We start from the raw sequence: 12,607 nt of genomic DNA, 5'->3' as shown, positions 1-12,607 counted from the left end.
TACTCTATGGAGTAACATTCAACAAATTTAATGAATTTAATTAAATAAATTTGTGATATTTTTATGTACTCTATGTACTCTATGGACGGTGATATTGCATGCTTAAAAGAAACACATTAAACATATAATATGACAGTATGACATTGTACATTTGTACTGCTATAAAATAGATTATACGATAGTATTTTTATTTTTTAAAAAAACAAACAATAAAAAAAAGTGAGGAAGTAGCAAAGTAGCAACTGGGGTTGTCTGGTGCTTTATCCTTTTTGGAGCCAAACCACACGACATACACTATGATTACTTTAGTGGCAGTAACTGGATGGTCAAATGTTCTGAATTCCAATGATTTTGGGATTTTACATTTTTGATTTTCTATAATTAGATTGATTAATAATAATTAATAAACATTGCATTATATTAAGCCTTGACCATGAACTGGTTGGAGATCTATACTAATGACAATTGACAAGTCAGCCAAAGGGTTAAAACCTTCATCAAAGACAATTACCATGAGATCTTTGTTGCTATGATTCCCCTTTTTCGGAGTTGCCCCATGCTACAACTTGTATCTTTGCACTTATATCGTCGTTGGAGCACATGACTTTTCGACTACATATAAGTTAGATTGTGAGTACCTATATTATACACATGTAAAAATATATTACAACATTTAATAACGAGAAAAAGAAATATGAATTAAATTCATTTTAAAATTAGAGAGAATTTAACCTACTATAACTTTTTTTTTATTTTTTATTTTGGCGAGAACTATAGCACATTATCTATTACATGAACATCACACAATATCCTGAATAAATGTAATGAAATTAAAGTTTTTATTCTTGATAAAACTTACTCGTATTTGAATTAATTAAATCTTTTATTTTCTAATATATTATCTCTTTTATATGCTTCTACTCCACCAATATGTATGTCTTATTATTATTATACATGCATTTTCATTAGCTCATTACTGAATGCATGTATAATAATAATAATAGTAATAATAATAATAATAATAATGCGCAACGTACAAGTAGATGGCTAAATGCATGTTAAATAGTCAAAACACAAGTAGTGGCTTTCGGTGGAACTCGGAAATTGGGGGAATATTGAAATGGTAAAAAAAATATTTCAGATGATACCATAAGAGAAGGACGAAGACAGTAAAACGACACGGTAAAAATGTACTGAAAAGGGGATAGGAAGACATAAAAAGAAAAGCAGTCAACGATATGATATGGAAGTTGGAAGAGTCACAAGTGAGCCGTTAACAGAAACAATGCAAAAGCTGCTCAAAGATGTTGCTTCTACTTGTCTTTTTCAACCATCTCATTTACGAGTACGGCCTGTTCTTTTGAGTTTTCGACATAGTAGAGTATAACAGAACAAGTGTAAGCAGAACACAGCAGAGCGGTTCTTAAAAAACATGGCACACTACAAGAGAAATGTCTTTTCGTAGCGATTGTACATTCGCTACAATATGCAAATATGTTTGTGAAATAATTAAGAAAGTCGTATCATTTTACAATCGTCATGGTTTTCCCATATAAAATCGATACGGAAAACATAATAATACATATCCACACTATTTTTACACATTTATATAATTTTGAGAAATCGTATCATTCACAATCGCCACTAAATCCTAAAAATCGATACGAAAAGCCTTTTCAACACTAGATATATAAATATTGTTTGACAAAGAATACGTAAAATATGTCATATAACTTATTGGTGAAACATTTATATAAGAGTTTGAGGTTGCATGTTTGTTTGTTTGTTTGTTTTTTTTTTGAAGAAAATGAGTTAAACATTTATAGTGATTGTAATCGCGACAATAATCACCACAATTGGATGTAGTTTTTCGTATCGATTATTGAGGCCAACCCCAGCGATATTGAAAACCACTTCTAAAGGCTAAGGCAACAGGGGATATTGTATCGAATGATCATTCGTTGGGAAATTTTTTGTTGCAATTACAATCGATACTAAAAGTTAAAATAATCGCTACGAAAAGGTTATTTTCTTGTAGTGGCCGTACCATTACTATTTACATTTCTACAACTATTGTTCTCTATTTTACAATTCATATTACTAGACTCTCACTATCATATACTCAATTAATACTCGTTTTTCTCATCTGAAATAAAGAGTTATGTTCGTTTTGGTATTAATTAGTACTCTGTAAGATATATTTTGATTTGGTCTAATCTGTTATGGTATAATTAATTTGATATAAATTTTACTATGCAATGTAATTGATTTGACAAGAAAAATGCTATGAAGTGAGATATTACTAATATAATTTGATCTTTACAAAGAATAATACAAAGTAGTAATTTTAAATGTAGTTGAAGAGAATTAATTCCTTAAACTACTTTTTCACGTTAATTTTTGTTATTTGTATTGGCTAAGTATGTAGTTCTATCCTTTAAAATGTAAAATATGAAATAATAGAGTGGAGATTGACAATAATGCATAATTTATATATGACATTTATTTTAAAATACAGAGTAGGAAGTAGACTAGTTTAATTTAGTCTTTTAATTAAGGGACAAATCAGAGTTTAATTAATATGGTATACTTAGCTTGTATATAGTCTTTTAGAAAGCTAGAGTACGAGTAATATGTTAACATGTTATCATATTACATGTTATAAACTTATAATACATCATACATACACTCCGATCCTAACATAACATAAGATTTAGCACTCATCAAATGACAACTGATTTAAAGTGGAGTTGGTCTTGTTTTTGGGGATTAAAGACTGTCTCTCCATTGGATTTTGTAGCTTGCTTAGCTCAGATTTTGCCTCATTATCCAACTCCCTCTGCCATCATCCTCGACAACCTCATCACGCTTTCATTATTCACTATTCAATTTCATGCATTTATATCAACATTTAGAATTTAGAAATAGAAAGTTACCCATGCATCCAAAGTTATTAAAATTGGGATTCTACTTTAAATCGGAAAGGGCTCTCGAAATCGAATCGTAGAATCATAAGATTCTGCCGACATGCATAATAATCAAGACATCATATCTAAATTTAATTAAATATATTTAAATTATGAGTTTGATATATACCTAATTATTAAGGAAAATGTTATATATACCCCTTAGGGCTACATATAAGCATATAAATATACATTCGAATATTGTATAAAGTTAAGAAATCATCGAAATATAAACACTAATAACACTGATTTATGCGTGTTTTTGTCATGAATTACTAATTTTATACAATTTCCAAGAGTATATATAATGCTTATATATAGCCCTTAGGGCTACATATAACATTACTCAATTATTAATACGGAGTAGGAAATATAGTTGTTAACCCATTAAACAACCAATAATTAACAATATATATTTATAAATAACTATGTAGGTATGTTTAAACTTGTAAGGATTTCTTTAGTTAAGAGAAATATGTGAAATCGTGTAAAATCGTAAATCGAATCGTATGACATACATTAATCGTAAAATTTTAAGATTCTAAGATTTAAATCGGAATTTTAATAACAATGCATGCATCTATAATAGATGAGCATTTTATTTAGGAATTAATAATGGACCTCGTTACCTAAGGGTTACAAAGTGGAAAATTACTAATGTACCTCGTTATCTAAGGGTCACAAGGTGGAATGAAATTTTATCCACTAATTAATACTTGTATGAATAATCTGTGTCTACATATAAATAATACTGACCTAATATGTACGAAGTATATTTTATTCTTTTAAATTGAATTTTGTTAAACAAACATATTTATTAGGGTATGTTGTTATTGTGGTACCCGTGCATTATAAGTGATATTATTGGATAGTTAAAGTAATGTGTACATACATAACCTTGAATGAGACTTTCAAAGTAACAAACCCTAAATGATAGATCAATCAAAATTGATGCAGTGGATGATCAACTAGCTTAGTTGATTAAAGTATTAAGAGATGGTACTCAAAATCTAGAATCAAATCTCATCTACATCATTTGCCACATTTAGTAACAAACCAAGTAATTAGAGTGAGATAGTCGATATCACATCATTACTAGAGACTTGTTCATCAGTTGTAGATTGATCGTAAACAACTAAACACACAAACAAACGATGGTGTACGATTAATAGGCAGATAAACGAAAAACGACCACAATACAGAATGCTATTGGAAAGAATTTGACCATAATAATGTAGTATGAAATGAGCACTGACCAAAAGTCCAAAACAACAACGTTAACATGTCTTTCACTGTCTCGCCCTTTCTCTCTATGGCCGGTGATTATGATGTACGTATTTGGGGCTCAGTATTATTGCATTCTCCGACAAGAAAATTTCACATAATTAGCCATGTACTTCGTATATTCCTATCTTTTTCTTATAATTATTAAAAATAAAATCAAGAAACTTCATTTTATATATATTCATCAATCAACATAAAATATATAAACTTGATATAGTGGCCCCGTGGAAGATATAACAATGCAACGTAATTTAGTAGCTCAATTATTAAGAGTGTTCATTGAATTAACAAGAACTGATTTATGGATTTATGGTCCATAATGTATGTGTAACCTATGATGTCATTTTGATACGTTAAGATCATGGATATGTAGGGTTGGATAAGATCTTCTAATGTATACTCCATATATGTATTTTGTGATAGCATATCATATAAAATTTGACATTTTATGACTTATACAATGTATGTGAGAATCAATATTACGCGTATAGGTTTGCATGTAATTAATCAATATTAGTGAGAGCTCTTGTACTAATTAGTAGGTACTTTGTGTTGTTTCGGTTTATTATTGTGAAGGATGGTTTACACAAAATTTAAATTAGACATCTTGACAATATATATACTTCATGTATACTACAATACATGAAATTTTTTGTTGCACATAATACAAAGTTTAAAAAGTAATTAATTACGAGTAATTTACAATTTTACATCCTCTTAAATTTAGTTTGATAAATAAAAAGGACCACAAATCTCTCTCCCTAAACGATTATAAGTGTTAAATTACCAATTAAAAGTATTCTATTTTGTGACAATTCATATTTTAGGAGGGCCACCATAAAATTTCAATCATCTGTGGAAAGTTGTTTGAAGTAAAAAGAAGCCCTAATGGCGTGCGTCAGCATGAGACAAACATTCAAAGCAAAGATTTTGTTTTTATAGTTTAAAAAAGCGCTATTTTTGCACAATGTAAAAAAGAGAGATTGTGAAAAGATGGTGTTAAAAAGGTAAGAGAATGAGGAGAAAGGGAAAGACGAAATATTCATGCGCATGGGATGGAAGGAAGGAACAAAGATTGGTGATACCCACGTTCCTCCTTGCCCTTTCAAACATATTTTAACAAAATACTTACTCTACTCGATCATTAAGTCTTCGTTTGTTTTGACTGAAAACATTTATACAATTTAAGGTATGATTTTTTAAGAGAAAATACGTATAATTGTAAAAATATTTTTCTTTATTTTGTTAAAAAATCCTTAAAGAACAGTATTAAGTAAAAATAATTTTAGTTCAGTAAATATTAGTAACTTTAAAGAAGAAATTTAATAGAAAATCAGAAAAATAATTTCAGTTCAGTAAAAATTATTTCAGTTAAGCAAAAATAAGGTGAAATATACGGGACCTCAATACTTTGAATATAATAGAATGCATGCATGTAACCCTTACATGTTGCAATAATATATAAAAAAATTCAAGAAATTTTATCGATCACAGTGGAGACTAAATAAGTTCCATGCATAAAATAATGGAGCTGATTGAATAATACCCAGAGATAATAAAAATAGATTTATTATAATCAAAGGTCTAATGACTCAAAAAAGCTCTCGCCCATGCTTCCTCGTCTTCCCTGCTAAATTCTGTCTTATGTCTCTCCATTCGCCTCTTTTTTGAACTTTGACCACCTAATTATTTTTTTTTTTGCTTTTACCTTTGCGCCAAGAAGCACTTCTATCCCACATGAAAACTGATAAAGCATTAGCCGCTTAAATTTTGAATAATACTCGTATTACTGAATTGAGATGAACTGGATTGAACTGAACTGAACTGAATTGAGAGAAGGAAATTAAGAACTGAACTGAACTGAAAATAAGCTGAATAGAACAGAGCCTTGTCATTAGCAAAGAATATTATTAAATGGTCGTTTGGTTATCCAATTAAAACCTACAATATTACTGAAGTTTAGTAAGCTCTAGGTTCGAAATTAGGCCTAATAACTAGCAAGACATGACATGCCATATGGGTCACAGACCTCGTTTATGAAAATTAATGTCATATATAAGAAGTTAATAATAGGGGATCCTTGCGCAATTCAAACACAAATTTTATGAAAATCCAAAATTTTCATCTTATTTTTAACCCTCTCTGTTGAATTTGAGTATTTGACCCATATAACAAGCTAAGATTAACAACTAACAACGAACCACAAGCCTAAAGGTAACTATCCAGTAACATTATAGCCTAGCCTTAGGGCCTGTTCTCTTCCGTTGAAATTCAGTTCAGTTCAGTTCAGCTTTTAATTTACGTCTAATGATATTGCTAATGATATAAAGCCAAATTTCATTCTTTTAAGCTCTTATTACAACAACAACAACAACAACAACAACAACAACAACAACAACAACAACAACAACAACAACAACAACAACAACAATAATAATAATAATAATAATCAATAAGTAATAAATAATAATAATAATAATAATAATAATCATCAATAAATAATAATAATAATAATAACAATAATAATTGAAATAATAATACTAATAATAATAATCAATAAATAATAATAATAATCATCAATAAATAATAATAATAATAATAATCAATAAATAATAATAATAATAATAATAATAATAATAATAATCAATAATTAATAATAATAATAATAATAATAATATGTACATTTGTATATACACATATGTATAGTAATAAATAATCAATAAATAATCAAAGATCACTAATCCGTAGTTAAAAATCACTAATTAATAAGTTCAGTTCAGTTCAGTTCAGCTGAGTTCAGTCAATCGGAACAGGCCCTTAGAGTATGCTACATTGCTACCATCACATTCCGCTTGAGTCATATTTAGGTCAATACTTTTATTACCATGAACGTCATGAATAATGGACCTAAAGATACATAAAACACTCATCACTCTTAATTGGTAATACGTACACATTTTATTTTTATTAAAAAAGAAAAAAAGAAAAAAGTATTATAGTGTATAATTAACGATTACTCGTACTCGTAGTTAATTAATTAACTTAAATGGTAAAAATGGTAACATAAGTACATAACTAAGAATGGAAGAGGGAGTGGTTTTACGTGGGACAGTAAAGCAAAGCTTATGAACCTTAAAAGGCGACGTGGGTTAATGGCTTTACTGTTTCTGTACCCATGCATTCCCTCTCTCTCTCTTCTCGCATGCGCTGACTACCTTCGCATATTGGGACCCCCTTCCTTGCTTTTACTCGACAATTTTTAAAGGATCACGTACCATCCTTAATTTTTTTTATTTAGTTTTTGCCCATTTATGTTTCCATGTACAGTATAATACACTCCCTCCGATAAGATTGACATATACTTCCTCCGTTTTTATTTAGTTGACACGTTCAATTACTGAAATGAATTGTTTGTAAGAGAAGGAAATTAAAAAACTGAAATAAATTGTTTATGAGAGAAGAAAATTAGAAACTGAAATAAACTGATTGGAGCTGAACTGAAATTAAGTTAAAGTGAAAAGACCCTTAAACTATAAATATCATTGTTAATTTTGTACAAAGTAAATATTCAATATTATGTCTTTCAAAAAAAAAATGATATTATGAAAATATATATTGCAACTAATTAAACTAACAAAGGTCTATGTGATAACAATTGGTTTATATGTATACATGTACTTCGTATAATTTAGTTGGTTGATATAACTAATTGTATCAACTAGTTTGACTAAAGGGTTATACTAGATGATTTTGACTAGCAAATTGTAATTAGCTTTATTGTGTAAAAATGTTTGGTAAATAGCTGTTTATTTTTAGCTGTTTCAGTGTATCTAATATCTAAAAAGCTAATTGTTTAATAAGCTAATTTGAAAAAGTTCTTTTAATAAGCTTTTTACCAAACATCTAATTAGCTTTTTATTATGGTGAATCCTCTAATTAATAGTGCTCAATAAGTTAAAAAGTTTTCCAAAATTTCTTTACCAAATCAGGCCCGTGTAAAAAAAAAAAAAAAGAAGTAATAATTAGGATGTGAATCGTACAAATTCCAAAGTGATGCAAGGAAGAATCTAATACACATAGACTTAGGGCCTGTTCTCATACGTTGAAATTTAGTTCAGTCCAGTTCAGTTTAGTTTAGTTCAGTTCAGCTCAACTCAGTTCAGTTCAGTTCAGCTCAACTCAGTTCAGTTTAGTTCAGCTCCTAATTTCCTTCTCTTATAAAATATTCAATTCAGTTCAGTTCATTTCAGTTCAGTTCAGTTGAGTTCAGTCAATGAGAACAGGTCCTTACTCCCTATGTTTTGAAATAAATACCACAATCAAACTAAACACGTATGTCAATGTAAAACTTTGACTAACAACATCTTTAATTATGAAAAATATAATTTATAAAATGTCGATATTCGGAAATTATAGATTAAGACAATACTGATAAAAATCCACATGACAATAATTTTTTCTTATTTTTAATTTATTATCTCATTGACGTTAGTCAAAGTGACTTAAGTGTATAGCGTAAAAAGTCAAAATAAAACATCTAAACGGAGGTGGTATTTGACTATTTGTTCATATATATGACTAATATGAGTACATATATGTTTGTAATTTAGGAGCATTGATAAATAAAACACAAACTTTAAAAAAAATCGGGTGTACATTAATTATTGTACATCCACTATAAAGATAGACTAATTTGATCAAAAGTTACCCATGAAATAAATAAAAGTAGTTAACCTAATATGCATAAAAGTAATCCAATACAAATAAAAATTATTAATAAAGAATCACATTTTAAATGACTAAAAATCAATTATTAGTGATTGAATGTAATTAAATTACCATTATAAAACTTTTCTTATTGTCTATATATATAAAAATTGTATTATGTTTAAAGTTATCCAAAAAAAGGCAAAAAGTTACCCTAAAATTAGGTAAAAATTACCTTTATACTACTCGATGTACAGTAATATTAGTGTAAACAAAAGTTTTTGTAAATAAAATAGTCTTAATTGTATTATCTGTTATTATTCTGATCTACTTCGTATTATTATACAGTGAGGTTTCCATTGAAAATCATATTTAATCCCCAACAAATTAAATTAATTAAAAAACACCTAATAAACTAAATTAACTAATTGAAGTAACTAACAAAGTAACAATAGTGCAACTAACAACTAACCCTTCCATGTAAACTCCTATAAATACCTTCCCAAACCTTCACATCATTCAACTATCACTCTCATCTCATCTCATCTCATCTCAACTCATCAAATCATCACTAATCAATACTTTTACTCCACAATTATATTTCCATTTAATATAATTTATTGTCATACCAAAAAAAAAAAAAAAAAAAAAAAATGCAGTATCAAAAAATAGTAGAGAGAATAGAGAGGGTGGCATCAGAAAATGCGGTGGTAATATTCAGCAAGAGCAGCTGCTGCATGTGTCATGCCATCCAACGGTTGTTCTGTGGTATGGGAGTTAATCCAACGGTTCATGACCTAGACTTGGACCCTTGGGGTCAAGACATGGAGAAGGCTCTTATGCTACTCTTCTCTACACCTAACCCGATACCCGTAGTCTTCGTCGGGGGTCAGCTTGTGGGGGCCATGGACCGCGTCATGGCCTCCCACATTAATGGCTCCCTCGTCCCCCTCCTCAAACAAGCCGGTGCTCTTTGGCTTTGATCGTAACTTTTTTTTTTTTTGGAGTTAGTTTTGTTAGTTAGTATGGTTATTATTAGTACTACATGAATCTCGTTAATTAAATTAAACCTCTAGACTCTTCTTCTTTACATTTTTTTTTTTCTAGAGTGGAAGAGACTTTAACTATATTACTTAGAATACCCGTACTTTAAAAAAAAAAAAATTATATTTTTGATTTGCGGAGGAAGTGGAGTTCCCCTTTTATTTTTTGGGGTTCGATGTGTTGTTGTAGTATGGACTCTTTTATTGAGCAAAGAATTTTCTCCAGTTACCGGGTTTTTTTTTCAAAAAAGATAACATCTCATTCTCTAGCTCGCTAAGTACTTGGACCGTCTAGTTATTGGAGAGAATCCGGTTCAATTATTACGTTCGTTTTAAGGAGTCAATCTCAATCTTTCATGTGTGTACTACCTTTCGGTTTTTTAGGAGGTTATGTATTATGTTGTTCTTTAGGAGAGCACAGAGAAAATTTATGTAACTTGCTCCCTCCTCTGTTGTTATATCATTATATGATCAAATCCAATGAAGTTGTTGTGTTCTTATGATAAAAATTGTTCCATTATTTTTTCTTGATCAAGTATATCATTCCATTTTTATGCATGAGATGTACACAATTATGTTGTTTGTTACTCCTATAATTCTGTTTAGACTAGCATGCAGTAACTTACATAATTACATTCTTTAATTTTTGCCTTCAAATTTCTTATTACATCCAATAATAATGGGACAAGTACATCATAATATACTACCTCCGTTACAGGTTATGTGCAACGATTAGACATTTTCCCTCTCTGATTTATGTCAAATCGTTGCATATAATCTATAACGGAGGTAGTATATTGTATATACCTTTTGTACATATGTACTGTACTTTTAGCTAGTTAGGCAATGAGTGAAATTGTTGGGCCCTTTTAGGTCTTCCAACATGAGGTCAGGCCCTTTATGCTAGACTACTTGCTCTAAACATATTTTCAAATCCACTTCATCTTATATTGGTATTCTTTTAGTTATTGGGCCTTCCATCATAGGCGCTGATAATAGGCGCTCTAGTACCATGTTAAATTTTCATGGGATTAAATGCAAATTTAATTACGAAGTACAACAAACTCAACTCTACTCCATTCAAATAACAAATGTACTCGTAATAGGAAAGTAGCTCGCTAGTCTAATATGGCGATCAAATATTCAACCCGGGACAGTTTAATCAAGTGTAACTAGCCTTCTAGCCCGTGCAATGCACGAGTTGTTTATAGAAAGTTGTATTGAAAGGTAATGATCGAGGAAATACCAATAAATCATTATGGGGTGTAGTGTGTAATCTAAAATATAATGAAAGACATTAGATTTTTAGGGCTCTAATTCAAAATGAGGCTTTAAAAAAAAGAAGGTGAAGGGACTAAAATTAAAGAGAGAAAAGGAAAAGATAGAATTGAATAGGGGAGATGAATATGAAGCGTGTATGAGAGAGATGAAAATATAAGTTTAATGAAATAATTAAGATAGTGTAATAAAAAAAAATTAAAATATATATATAAGAAAACATGTGGCACATCTAGTGTAAAAGAAGCTAGAAAAGTGTAATAGAATGGAGACATGTGTATTTTCCGGTTAGGGTTTTAAGTATAGACTAAGTATAGATTTCTACTCCAAAGTCTAAACAAAGGGCGTATTAGTGTTACATTATACACTTTTGCAAACAATACTCATGTTATATATGACTCATGCAATCTCTAAATTGATTAGTAATTTAGTACGGAGTAGGACAAACGCTTAGTATTTATACTTTAACTCCAATATAAAGTATTCAGTATCTCGGTATCCCACCCTAATATAATTTATTTGTTAGTGTTCACTCTTTTTATGAATGATTTCCTTAAATCAATAATACAGGCAGCAATTTTGCATTAAGTGAGCATAGCTTATACAACTTTATAAATACATGAATAAAGGCATAAAGCTTATGCACGTTGCTTACTACCCAAAACAAAGAGAATATACTAGGAATATTATAATAAATACACATGTACTGTAATTTATATGCTTTTTCCATAGTATGTACGTAGTTTGTGTTTCTATCTCCAAGTATATCTTATTAGAATTGAATTGAAGTTGAATTGTAATTAGAGTTAATGCAAAATGAAATGGTAAACACAAACGAACATCGTAAAATGATAAGATTGATAACTGCCAAATGGAGTGGAATGATTAATAGTACAAACTATAATTTGTTTGTCATGTGGGCAGCTGTTGCTTTTGAGCAAGGGCTTTTTCCTTGGAAGGGCCCTGCAATAACACTTCTAAGTACAAGTGTACAACAACAAAAATAAAGATTGTATTATGAAGTAGTAAGGTTAGTCGCTATATGTTCAAACTAACTAATTATATTGGCTTGAGTGATGCGAACGATAATGAATAAAAGCTATGTATATGTATTAATGTATATGACAAAAAACCGAGTTAGTAGTAAAAATTTAGTTATTTTTGTAGTAGAGAGAGTCACAAAGGACAAATGATGTAAACATACATGAAATGATTCGATTTAGAATTTAGTTAGATAAGCTTATTGACATTTATTTAGTTATAACTATCTATGAGAGGGTATACATATATTTTTATTTTTTATTTTTAATTTATGTCCATTACGAGTTT

Source organism: Chenopodium album, chromosome 1 (genome assembly GCF_948465745.1).
Source record: "Chenopodium album chromosome 1, dcCheAlbu1.1, whole genome shotgun sequence".
Classification (NCBI taxonomy): domain Eukaryota; kingdom Viridiplantae; phylum Streptophyta; class Magnoliopsida; order Caryophyllales; family Amaranthaceae; genus Chenopodium; species Chenopodium album.
Note: the sequence above shows the minus strand (reverse complement) of the source record.